The 14,113-nt window shown below is 41.5% G+C and overlaps 1 protein-coding gene across 2 annotated transcripts in view; it reads left to right on the top strand.

Moving 5' to 3' along the window:
* Window positions 1–14,113, top strand: part of LOC122564564 (cadherin-18-like) — a 705,142-nt gene that overhangs the window by 377,305 nt on the left and 313,724 nt on the right. The window lies entirely within an intron of this gene.

The following is a 14,113-nucleotide window of genomic DNA, read 5'->3' on the forward strand; positions in this document are numbered from 1 at the left end:
GGAGAGGGTGACCAGAGAGACTCTCAGCTGGAGACAGTTGTGTCTTGATCGCAGATATGGATCGCATCTGGAATAAGGCCACAGGGATTAGCATAACCAGGAGAGGCCAGACTCTGCCATTAATTTGGCAAGCTTAGTCTTGAGTTTGGTTAAAACATTCAACAATGCCGGCCGCCTGAGGATGATAAGCACCATGCAGTTGCCGACAAACACAAAGCTGGGAACAGAGTTCTCCGTTAATATTACCTACAAAGTGTGGTCCATTGTCCGAGCTAATGCACGCAGGTATACTGAAGCAGGGAATTATTTCCTTAAACAAAATCTTCACCACAGTCTCAGCAGTAGCGTTAGGAGGAGGGTAGGCTTCAATCCACTTCGAAAAGACATCAGCAATAAGCAAAACACATTTATAGCAACTCAACTCATTTCTACAACTCAATGAAGTCCAGTTGAAGGCCGAGATTGATAGATTCTTGTTGTCTCGAGGAATTAAGGGCTACGGGGAGAATGCTGGTAAGTGGAGCTGAAATGCGCATCAGCCATGATTGAATGGCGGAGTGGACTCGATGGGCCGAATGGCCTTACTTCCACTCCTATGTCTTATGGTCTTATAAGAGGTAAAGGGAGAGAGTTCTCCACCATGATTGAGAAGACTCGGCCACCAACACCTTCCCCACACACTCACACCATCGCTTATTGCCAGATCCACCTACCCTCCCTGTGAGGGAAGTAGCCGCATTTGTGTGGAGTGTTTTGGCTCAGTGAATACATTTTAATGAGGCCAGAAGCTCAGGTTAAGGGCTTGCTTTCAGTCTCTCAGTTTTCACCCAAAGGTTTTGAAATTTTCATTTTGCAATCTGAGAAAATCTATCCTTTGTACGGAGAAGGAGAAAGCAAACCTTTAGGTAGACAGTTATCCTTTTCAGATCATTAAAAGTATGTTGGAGCATAAAAGTTCTGATCAATTCTTCTTCTCAGGCTAAAATCATTTTTCTTGAGGGAAAAAAAGGGATTGAAAATAAAAAAAATATGTTTATAAAGTATTTTCCCTGACAACAGTACATCACAAAATACTTTTGAAAGTATTTTGAAACATGCTCATTGTTGTAATGTAGAAGTTATGGCTGCCATTTTTGGAACAGCAAGCTCCCATAAATAAAATAATGATGTTAGCTGAAGAATAAATTTTGAGTTAGGATGGAAGAATAACTCCCTAACTGTTCCTCAAGATCGAACCATAGGATCCAGAATCCCTCACCTGAAAGGGCAGGGGGCACCTCCGTTTGTCTCTCTGTTTTGAAAGAATTGGCAGTGTGGCACTGGTCTTCAGTGAAAGGTCCACCCAAGGACTGGAATGGGATCAAAACCAACACAACTTCCTTTCTCTGAGGTCAGGGTGCTTCCAACTGACCCAGGGCTGACGACTGTTTTCTAAGTTTCTCTCTGGATCATTTGAAAACAGAAATCAACAGTGAAATGCTGATACTGCCTAAAGGAAAGTCAAAATGTTGCTTAAAGAGAGTTGCACTGATCTTTGAAGAAGCTCACCACAATCAGGCTGGGCGTTGCTGGGACTTGCTGAGATTTGTTTAACGATGGTAACTTCCTTCTGCTCTTGAGTGAAGTCTTTGTTAAGAAAATCAACTTTACCCTCAGGCTTTTGATTGAGACTTGAGTCCCTTAGTAAAATAATTAAATGTACTCTAAAATAATGAGAAACGATTGGGTGAGGTGTTAAATAGATATGCATGTGATAAATATGAACATGCCTTCAGCTTCTTAAGCCACCTCTGCCATTTAATGTGATCATAGCTGATCGGATTTTAACAGCAATTATTCAATTCCGCCTATCCCTCATAACATTTTATCCTCTTTTTAATAAGCTTCTGTCTATTTCTACCTTAAAAATATTCAAACACTCAGCTGTTATCACATTTTTGAGGAAGAGTTGAAGGATCCCCTGAGGAGAACAATTTCTCCTTTTCTCAGTCAGGCAACCCATGTCTAAACTTTATCTTTTGAGGAAACATTTTTCCACATCTATTCTGTCAAGACTCATCAAGATCTCTCATGCTTCAATTAAAATAACATTTTAATTGGGAATAAAAGTCCAACCTATCTAATCTTTTCTCCAAAGACCATCCACCCATTTCCAGGCATTAGTTGAGTGAACCACCGAACTGCTTCCAATGCAATAATGTCCCTCCTCAAATAGAGTGCCCAATACAGTGCACTGTACTGTAGCTGTTGTCTCACTGCTCCCTACAGAAATTCCATGAAACACTAACATTTGTTTAGCTTTCCTAATTACTTTATACACATGCAGACCAGCCTTTTATGATTCATAGCTGAGGCCCCCAAATCTGTACAGCATTCCACCATTTTGATAATCTGTTTATTTATCCTTCCTGCTACAGTGGGCAATTTCACATTTTTGCACATTGTACTGTTTCTAGATCTTTGCTGACTCATTTAACCTAGCTTGCTTTGTAGCATCGTTATATTCTCTTTATAACTTACATTTCTACCTGTCTTTGTATCATTAGCAAATGTTAGCCACAATACCTGCTTTTCATTCACCCAAGTCATTGAAATACATTGTGTAAACATTTTACAACAGTGAATTGTGAAGACGTGGAATGTGGCACCTGTTATTGTGATGGAAGCAGTTTTAATTGAAGCATTCAAGAGGGCATTGAATGTTGTTTTTTGGAAAGATGTAACAGTCTGGGGAAAAGACAGGAAATTGGGACATGATAAATGACCTGGTAAAGGCACATTAGTCCAAATAGTCCTCTTTCTGGTCTGTAATAAATCGAAAACCTTGTCCATATCTGAACCATCTTCTCCTTGAAGGTAGCCCTAACCTTTCATTCCAATCTCTCCTGCCCAGCTCTGTTGTTTTCCTATTGAATTGCAATTCAATTATCAAACTTAAAACCCTGTAGACTAATGGGTGTGTGACTGATAGCAGAATGGGATTTCATGCTGTTTCAGAGCTGGGTAATAGAGTCTAGAGGAGCTGAACTTGGACAGTGAGTATTGAGAGGCTGGCTTCTGGAGCGCAGGAAAATGTGTCCTGCTGTTTGGAAAGTGGAGCTTGCCTGGCAGATGCCCTGTGGAACTGAATGGAAAGGATTGGATATGGGGACTTTAGGAGAGATGATGACCTCGTGACATTGTTTCTCGATGTATTGATCCATAGACCCAAATAATTATCTGGATTTGAATCCTACCATGGTGGCAAGTAGGATTCAAATTCAGTAATGTAATCTGGCAGTCTAATGATGGTGGTGAAACCCTAGTCAGTTCTTGTAAAAAATGAAATCTGTTCACTAATGTTCGAAGGAAACTGCAGTCCTTATCTGGTCAGTGACTTCAGAGCTCCTGCACCATAATTGACTCTTCACTGGTCTCTGATATGGCCAATAAGTCACTGGGTTACATCAACCATTCGAAATGGGGAGGAAAGGAAATCAGATACAACCAACTGGAATCTAAGGTGGAGATACCAGGGGGTGGTACCAGGGGACTGGAGAGTGGCGAATGTTGTGCCCCTGTTCAAAAAAGGGAATAGGGATAACCCCGGGAATTACAGGCCTGTTAGTCTTACTTCTGTGGTAGGCAAAGTAATGGAAAGGGTACTGAGGGATAGGATTTATGAGTATCTGGAAAGACACTGCTTGATTAGGGACAGCCAGCACGGATTTGTGAAGGGTAGGTCTTGCCTTACAAGTCTTATTGAATTCTTTGAGGGGGTGACCAAGCATGTGGATGAGGGTAGAGAAGTGGATGTAGTATACAGGGATTTTAGTAAGGCATTTGATAAGGTTCCCCATGGTAGGCTTATGCGGAAAGTCAGGAGGCATGGGATAGAGGGAAATTTGGCCAATTGGATAGAAAACCGGCTAACCGGTCGAAGTCAGAGAGTGGTGGTAGATGGCAAATATTCAGCCTGGAGCCCAGTTACAAGTGGAGTTCCGCAGGGATCAGTTCTGGGTCCTCAGCTGTTTGTAATTTCTATTAATGACTTAGATGAGAGAGTCGAAGGGTGGGTCAGTAAATTTGCAGATGATACGAAGATAGGTGGAGTTGTGGACAGTGAGGAGGGCTGTTGTCGGCTGCAGAGGGACTTAGATATGATGCAGAGCTGGGCTGAGGAGTGGCAGATGGAGTTCAACCCTGCCAAGTATGAGGTTGTCCATTTTGGAAGAACAAATAAGAATGCGGAATACAAGGTTAATGGTAGGGTTCTTAGTCAGGTGGAGGAACAGAGGGATCTTGGGGTCTATGTACATAGATCTTTGAAGGTTGCCACTCAGGTGGATAGAGTTTGTAAGAAGGCCTATGGAGTATTATCGTTCATTAGCAGAGGGATTGAATTCAAGAGTCGTGAAGTGATGTTGCAGCTGTACAGGACTTTGGTTAGGCCACAGTTGGAGTACTGTGTGCAGTTCTGGTCGCCTCACTTTAGGAAAGATGTGGAAGCTTTGGAGAGGGTGCAGAGAAGATTTACCAGGATGTTGCCTGGAATGGAGAATAAGTCGTACGAGGATAGGTTGAGAGTTCTCGGCCTTTTCTCGTTGGAACGGCGAAGGATGAGGGGTGACTTGATAGAGGCTTATAAGATGATCAGGGGAATAGATAGAGTGATGTCAGGGGTAGGTTCTTTACCCAGAGAGTGGTGGGGGCATGGAATGCGCTGCCTGTGGGAGTGGTAGAGTCAGAATCTTTGGTGACCTTTAAGCGGCAATTGGATAGGTACATGGATGGGTGCTTAAGCTTGGACAAATGTTCAGCACAACATCGTGGGCCGAAGGGCCTGTTCTGTGCTGTATTGTTCTATGTTCTATGTTCTATAACTGCACCAGAAACAACAACATCAAACACTCCAAAGTCCTCCAGACTAACATCTTACTGAGTGTGGAAGTGTTGGAACAGTGATAAACCCCAGTTGAGAGGGAGCTACCTTAGGAGTCCCCAATATCCACTACAGACCCCAAATTTATTTAAGCTTTCATTACATTAAATTTTCATTCTATATTAATAAAGTGATATTTTAATAAGTCTCTTTTAGGAAACTGTAGGAACCCTAGTGAGAGTACACAGGAATTTATCCATGCTCCTAGATAATTTAAGTACTTTAAATAACAGCTACTGTGGGTCCATGATAAGTATATATCTCTCAGGCAGGGAGGTTGTTGTCGAGAGAGGGAACCATGGTTTATTAAAGAAGTTGAAGCTCTTGTCAAGAGGAAGAGGAAGGCATATGTGAGGATGAGGCATGAAAGCTCAGTTAGAGGTGCTTGAGAGTGATAAGTTAGCCAGAAAAAATCTAAAGAGAGAGCTAAGAAGTGCCAGGAGGGGACATGAGAGGTTGTTGGCAGATAGGATCAAGGAAATCCTCAGGCCTTCGATAGGCATATCAGGAATAAAGGAATGAGTAAGATTAGGGCCAATCAAAGATAGTTGGGGAAAGTTATATGTGGAATCTGAGGACATAGGGGAAGTGCCTAATGAATACTTTTTGTCAGTATTCACATTGGAAAAGGGCAATGTTAGTGAGAATGCAGAGATATAGGCTACAAGATTAGATGGGATTGAGATTGACAAATAGCAATTTTGGAAGGTCCCAAAAAATAAATAAGACCCCAGGGCAGAATGAGATTTATCCTTCGATTCTCTGGGAAGCCAGGGAGGAGATTGCCAAGCCTTGGCTTCAATCTTTATGTCATCATTGGGGACAGGAGTAGTGCCAGAAGACTGGAGGATAGCAAATGTTGTTCCCTTGTTTAAGAAGGGGATTAGAGAGAACCCCCTGGTAATTATAGACCAGTGAGCCTTACTTCAGTTGTGGGTAAGTTGTTGGAAAAAGTTACAAGAGATAAAGTTTATAATCATCTGGAAAGGAATAATTAGATTAGGGATAGTTAACATGGTTTTGTGAAGGGCAGATCATGCCTCACTAACCTTATTGAGTTCTTCGAGAAGGTAACAAAACAGGTGGATGAAAGTAAGGCAGTTAATGCGGTGTATATGGACTTCAGTAAGACATTTGATAAGGTTCCCCATGATAGGCTATTGCACAAAATGTAGAATTTCAGGATTGAAGGTGATTTAGTGGTTTGGATCAGAAATTGGCTGGCTGAAAGAAGACAGAGGGTGGTGATTGTTGGGAAATGTTCATCCTGGAGCTCAGTTACCAGTGGTGTGCCACAAGGGTCTGTTTTGGGGCCACTGATATTTGTCATTTTTAATAAATGATCTCGAGGTGGGCGTAGAAGGATGGGTTAGTAAATTTGCGGATGACATTAAGGTCGGTGGAGTTGTGGATAGTGCTGAAGGATGTTGTGGGTTGCAGAAGGAGATAGATAAGCTACAGAGTTGGACTGAGAAGTGGCAAATGGAGCTTAATTCGGAAAAGTATAAGGTAGTTCACTTCGGAAGAAATAACAGGAATGCAGAATACTGGGCTAATGGTAAAATTCGTGGTGGTATTGATGAACACGAGAGATCTCGATATCCAGGCGCATAAATCCCTGAAAGTTGCCACCCAGATTGATAGGGTTGTTAAGAAGGCATATAGTGTGTTGGTGTTTATCGGCCGGGTGATTAAGTTTCAAGACCACGTGGTCATGCTTCATCTGTACAAGACACTGGTAAGGCTGCACCTGGAGTATTGCGTGCAGTTCTGGTCACCGCACTATATGAAGGATGTGGAAGATTTGGAAAGGATTCAGAGGAGAGTTACTAGGATGTTACCCGGTATGGAGGGAAGGTCTTATGAGGAAAGGCTGAGGGAACTGAGGCTGTTTTCATTGGAGCGAAGAAAGTTAAGAGGCAATTTAATCGAGATGTATAAGATATTCAGAGGGTTCGATAGGGTGGACAGCAAGAGCCTTTCTCCTCGGATGGTGACGGCTAATGCGAGGGGACATAGCTTTAAATTAAGGGGTGATAGACTTAGGACAGATATGAGGGATAGTTTCTTTACTTAGAGAATAGTAGGGGCATGGAATGGCCTGACTGCAATTGTAGTGGACTCGCCGACGTTAAGAGCATTTAAATGGACATTGGATATACATATGGATAATAATGGATTGGTATAGGTTAGATGGGCATCAGATTAATGTCACAGGTTGGCACAACACCAAAGGCCAAATGGCCTGTACTGTGCTGTAACATTCTCTGTTCTATGTTCTATGACAGAATTCATCTTTACAAGTTTAACTTAATGGTTTGGTTTTTTTGTTGATGAAGATAGATTTCTGTTTATTGCAGAGCTGTCTTGCTGGATTCGGTAAATCGGTTTTAGCAAACTTCATACACATGATAACACCAATGTCAGCCAATGTGACATTTCTCCAACAGTTTGATATTGATTAATACACACGTCCTTGTATTTGTTTAGGTTAAGGCAGGTCTTGTAGCCACTTTGATCACCAATATTGATTTTTCAATGAGGTTGGTTTCTTGGAAGAGTGAAAAGTGAACTGAGAATGCAGTTTCCCATTAAAAGTTTCTGTTTTCTTTCAAGTGTACTGCCTTCAACAACCAGTTAATAATTTAACTTAGTTGACAGAATTAGTTCATTTTATTTATTGCAAGCCTTGCTGTCCTTCCAAGATGCAACTTCTGCTAACAATAGCAGAAGCTTATCAGATTAGTTCTGAAACACTTTACTGCTTAAATTCACTCAGTTAATAACCAGCACTACCAACAGTCTTCCACTTTGAATTTCAAGTCAAGTAGCTTGGAAAGATGCACTTTCCAGTGTCAATTATCTTCACTGACCCAAAGAGAGTGCATCCAGTATGGAACCTAATGATCTGAGCTGTATATGTAGCCCGCAGTTTATAATTAGAACAGCCTCGATTTCATTCATGCACTGGGACTCAGGCAATTACCTGCCCAATGAGTGTACTGACTTTACTGTTTGGTAAACATGGCTGGAGCTTCACTTTTTGGTGTTTGATACCAATTTGATTGAATATCCAGTTTCACAGCTCAAACTGTGTCAGGGGGCAAGCAACGGGAGCTTTTAGTTTGAACCACCCTGAGATGAAGGAGTTTGTATTGCCCTGTTTTTACATGAATACAGTATCTTGTTGGGGTACTCGCTCACCACAAGTGTGACCTAAGGATCCACGCAGAGGATTGTTGAAGAGGAGAGGATTCTATAAAACAAATGACTCTCCTGGATTTAAAAGCACTCTACAGTCAGACATTGAGAGACAATGTTGTGAATCTTTTACAATAGCTCAGTTTTGTATGACATTAAGTGTTTCATTTTAGTTCCATTTACAGTTGAAGGAGCAGTTTTGAAATGGTTTAGTGATTACAGATCCCACCCGGCTCTCTGTTATAGCATGTTGTAGCCAGAATGTGAAGGTGCTGCACATAAAGAGTGTGCTGATAGCCATTCTAATAAACAATATTTTCATTGACATATTTTCATTTACACACATTGCGGTCTTTACACTGCTCCTCCCTGCACTGTTCTCCAGGTGATAAATCCAGCCCAGTCTTCGCTGGACACATTACCATCTCCATCTCTGCTCTCCTACCCAGGTGAGCATCTCATCCACCTGTACACCTGATCATAACGGTAAGTACTGCAGACATCCTGCAGAGACTACAGATGACAAATTGGGAACCAGTGTTCCATTAGTTCCAACCCATCGATAACCACATTTTTTTCTGTATATTTTTGTAAAGCCAGGTTTTGTAACACATTAAGTGCTGTTTTCTCACCAGCTTGCACAGTAATACAACAAAGTAAAAGGGATACAAAAATGGGCTGCTACCCAATGTGAATTAAATGTTCTTCAAATTGTGCTCATTAACCCCATGAATGGTATTAGTTAAAATGTAGGACAAAGCAGTTAACCTGCTGAAAGTAGAACCCTTTCATGAGTGTTGTTGGATGATTAAATATCTGCAAAAAGGTCAGTTAACATAATTGCTATTCACAAATCTGAAATGAAGATTAAGCAAACTTTAACGTCACAGAGCATTGAGATGTACAGCACGGAAACAGATCCTTCAGTCCAACTCGTCTATGCCCACCAGATATCCTAAATTAATCTAGTCCCATTTGCCAACATTTGGCCCATATCCCTCAAAACCATTCCTATTCATATACCCATGCCTTTTAAATGCCGTAATTGTACTAGCCTCCACCACTTCCTCTGGCAGCTCATTCCATACACGCACCACCCTCTGTGAAAAGTTTGCCTCTTAGGTCCCTTTAGAACCTTTACTATCTCCCCTTAAACTGATGCCCTCTAGTTCTGACTCCCCCAACCCAGGGAAAAGACCTTGTCTATTTACCCTATCCATGCCCCTCATGATTTTATAAACTTCTGTAAGATCACCCCTCAGCCTCCAACACTCCAGGGAAAGTAACCCCAACTTATTCAGCCTCTCCCTGAAGCTCAACTCTCCAACTCTGGCAACATCCTTGTAAATCTTTTTTGAGCCCTTTAACTTTTCATAACATCTTTCTTACAGGAGGGAGACCAGAGTTGTACACAGTATTCCAATAGTGGCCAAACCAATGTCCTGTACAGCTGCAACATGACTTCCCAACTCCTGTACTCAATGCTCTGACCAATAAAGGCAAGTATATCAAATGCAGCCCTCAGTATTCTATATAACTGTGCTTATCTGTACTAAAAACAGGCAGCTCCATGAAACAATGTGAGGATTCACCGAGAACAACCATCATGCAAATACCTGAACAATAAGAGGTTAAGATTTTGTACACACTTTTGAACAGCAGTCAAATATCGGCCTAAAGCTCCCCAAAATTCTGTTTTATTGTGTCTGGAGCTGAGGCTCCTGTTTATTTCTGAAATTGCACTACCATCAAGTAAGCAGCAATGTTACCATCTATGAGATGCACTGCAGAAATTCATCAAAGATCCTTAGACAGCGTCTTCCAAACCCACAACCACTTCCATCTCGAAGGACAAGGGCAACAGATTTATAAAAACACCAACGTCAAGTTCCCCTCCAAGCCATTCACCATGCTGACTAGGAAATATATCACTGTTCCTTCACTGTCATAGAGTACAGCACGGAAACAGACCCTTCAGTCCAACATGTCCATGCTGACCAGATATCCCAAATTAATCTAGTCTCATTTGCCAGCTAAATCCTTCCTATTCATATACTCATCCAGATGCTGTTTAAATGTTGTAATTGTACCAGCCTCCACTACTTCCACTGGCAGCTCATTCCATACACGCACCACCCTCTGTGTGAAAAAGTTGCCCCTTTGATCCCTTTTAAATCTTTCCCTTCTCACTTTAAACCTATGCTGTGCAGTTCTGGACTAACCCCCACCCAGGGAACAGACCTTGTCTATTTACCCTATCCAGACTGTCACTAGTTCAAGATCCTGGAATTCCCTCCCTGATAGCATTGTGGGTAAACCCACAGCAGATGGACTGTAGCAGTTCAAGAAGGCAGCTGACCACCACCTTCTCAAGGGCAACTAGGGATGGGCGATAACTGCTATTCCAACCAGAAACACCCACATCCTACAAATGAATAAATAAAAAAGAATAAGCTAACTCGGTCTATGTTGGTTCACAGAGGAGTAGCTGCCAATAATTGTTCTTCAGTTTGTCAAGTCTTTGCTCATATTTGGATGAGTGATGAAAGTATTAACATTATAAAAATTACAAATACTACTAGGCCACTAGCAATACAAGGAGGTAATGGAAATAAAAGTCACGTCTTCCCTCGAAAGGTTTAACAAAAATGTGCAGATTATGAATGGGACAGACTGTGGAGTGAGACTATTTGAGCTGGCAGAGGTGCGATGGGTTGAATGGCTTCCTTCTGTGCTCTCTCAGCTGTGTCTTCCTGGTGTACCTTGCTGTCACTCAAAGCTCTGAACTGGAATTTTGAACTTAAGATATGCAATATTTGAATTTCTATTGATTATCATTCAATTGTTCAACCAGCTGAGAACTCAATACACAATGTCCAAAAAATGTTTAATATGATTTTTTTTTAACAAATGTTATTCATGTTGACTTCCTCACAGAAGGCTAAACAGTTAGCTTGCTATTAAATTTCTGCCAATGTTTCTGTATTATTAGCTTTTAAAAAGCTTCTGAGAGCACACCAGCTGGATTTATTGTAAATAGAACAGCCGGCATACAAAATACAGAACATAGCTAGAGTTCTCACAGGGGAAAATGGAAACATTTTCACATTATACTGTTGTGAACGATGATGCAGAAGAAAAGCACAGAAACAAACAGTTGTGGTACAAAGCAGAATCTAACTGTTTATACACAGAACCAATACATGAATGACCTGTACAGCCCGTAAGGACAAAATTAAATGGGAAATGACTGCAATGGAACTAAGAACATGGGCCTGAGAAAACCAAAGCACAAAATTTCAGAATTATTGCAATAAATCTTAACAGTATAACTTTGAAATAAAGCCAAAATGTGGAAAATTGCCTGGCTGTGCCACACACTGTGTACCATCTCCATGATCAGTCACTTATCAAGTCTCCTCTGACAGCTCCTTGCCAATCAGTACCACTACCGAGATGGACAGGGGCTGGAAATTCATGCAAATACCTGCACCTGCAATTTCCACTCCAAAACACAACTCATTCACTCATTAACATAAGACATAGGAGAAAGAACAAGCTATTGACCCTGTCAACCCCTTAAGCTTGATCGACCATGCATTAAAATCCTAGCTCACCTGATTCAATCACAAATCAGCATGCCCACCTATCCATGTTTTACAAATTTATCCAGAAAATCCTTACAATGCAGATAGAGCAGCACTCCGAAAGCTAGTGCTTCTAATTAAGCCTGTTGGAGTATAACCTGGTGTTGTGTGATTTTTTTTAACATTATCAAAACTGTATACATCACATGTTTAAATGAATCCACCAACCTTAGACCGTTTGCCGTAACATCTACATTCCATCAGGAGTGTATTGTACATCCCAGTGATAAAAGATTCAATATGTTTGAAAGCAGCCGTATTTTTAATGTGAAGTTGCCTCTGTGAACATTTGATGTTTAAAATACAACCCTGTAGCAAAACAGTGAGTACCAGTTACAGGAACAATACCGCTGAAAATGTGTTGCTGGAAAAGCGCAGCAGATCAGGCAGCATCTAAGGAACAGGAGAATCGACGTTTCGGGCATAAGCCCTTCTTCAGGAATGGATTCCTGAAGAAGGGCTTATGCCCGAAACATCGATTCTCCTGTTCTTTGGATGCTGCCTGATCTGCTGCGCTTTTCCAGCAACACATTTTCAGCTCTGATCTCCAGCATCTGCAGTCCTCACTTTCCCCTACAGGAACAATACCTACTGGAATTGGAGCTTTTGCACCTCTTTGTCCAGTTAAGAGAGCCCTCTGTCAATGTGAAAATCTGCACACTATTTGAAGAAGAGAGGATTTATTGAGGACTGGTATTCAAAATTCTTGAATATAGTTAAATTGATCCCGAGTAATGTGTTTATATTGCTACATCCCTTGAATCAGAGTACAGTAGACTCAGAAAGAGAGGGATACACAGGCTGTGTAGTTGGGGATTAGTGACTATATGAGATGAACTATCAACAAAATACTTGATACAGATAATGTAGAAAGCTGAGATTTCCTTAGGAATGGCAGGGATCAGGCAATTGATAAGGTATTGACTTTAAAACTTGGTAGATAGACCATTGGTAAATATTCATTTATAAGAATGGACTTAGAATAGGTAGAAGGGGGTATGAAAAAGCCTTGGTGGGTGGGATTAAGGAAAACCCCAAGGTATTCTCCACTTATGGGAGTAACAACAAGAATGGCAAGAGTGAGGGTAAGGCCGATCAGGGATAGAGGAGAAAACTTGTGCCTGGACTCGGAGGAAGTGGGGAGATCCTTAATGAATACTTTGCTTCAGTATTCATTAGTGACAGGGATCTTGTTGTTTGTGAGGACAGCATGAAACAGGCCAATATGCTCAAACAGGTTGATGTTAAAAAGCAGGATGTGTTGGAACTTTTGAAAAACTTGGGGATAGAGAGTTCCCCTGGGCCAGAGGGAATTTATCCAAAGTTTCTACGGGAAGCGAGGGAAGAGATTGCTGCACCTTTGGCGATCAGTTTTGTGTCTCACTGTCCACTAGAGTAGTACCAGATGATTAGAGGGAAGCAAATCTTTCTCCCTTGTTCAAGAAAGGAAATAAGGATAATCCTGGGAATTACAGACTAGTCAGTCTTACATCAGTGATGGGAAAATTATTGGAGAGGATTCTGAAAGACAGGATTTATGATTACATGGAAAAGCATAGTTTAATTAGAGATAGCCAGCATGGCTTTGTGAGGGACAGGTCATGCCTCACAAACCTTATTGAATTATTTTAAGATGTGACAAAACACATTGATGAAGGTAGAGCAGTGAATGTGTGTATATGGATTTTAGCAAGGCATTTGATAATGGTTGGCTCATTCAAAAAGTAAGGAGGCATGGGATACAGGGAAACCTGTCTGTCTGGATACAGAATTGGCTAGCCCATAGAAGGCAGAGGGTGGTGGTAGATGGAAAGTATTGGAGCTCGTTGACCAGTGATGTTCCTCAGGGATCAGTTTGGGGACCTCTGCTCTTTGTGATTTTTATAAATGACTTGGATGAGGAAATGGAAGGTGAGTTAGCAAGTTTGCAGATGACACAAAGGTTGGTGAAGTGGTGGATAGTGTGGAGGGCTATTGTAGGTTGCAACGAGACATTGACATGATGCAGAGCTGGGCTGAGAAGTGGCAGATAGGTTTCAACCTGAAAAAGTGTAAAGTGATTCACTTTGGAAGGTCGAACTTGAATTCAGAACACAGAGTTAAAGACAGGATACTTGGCAGTGTAGAAAAAAAGTTGGATCTTGGGATCCACGTACTTAGATCCCTCTACTGTCACCCAAGTTGATCGGGTTGTTCAGAAGGCACCTGGTGTGTTGGCTTTCATTGGCAGGGGATTGAGTTTAAGAGCTGCGAGGTTATGCTGTAGTTCTATAGAGCCCTGATTAGACCACACTTGGAATATGATATTCAATTCTGGTTGCCTCATTACAGGAAGGATGTGGAA

The sequence above is a fragment of the Chiloscyllium plagiosum genome, chromosome 29 (genome assembly GCF_004010195.1).
Source record: "Chiloscyllium plagiosum isolate BGI_BamShark_2017 chromosome 29, ASM401019v2, whole genome shotgun sequence".
NCBI classification, from domain to species: Eukaryota; Metazoa; Chordata; class Chondrichthyes; order Orectolobiformes; family Hemiscylliidae; genus Chiloscyllium; species Chiloscyllium plagiosum.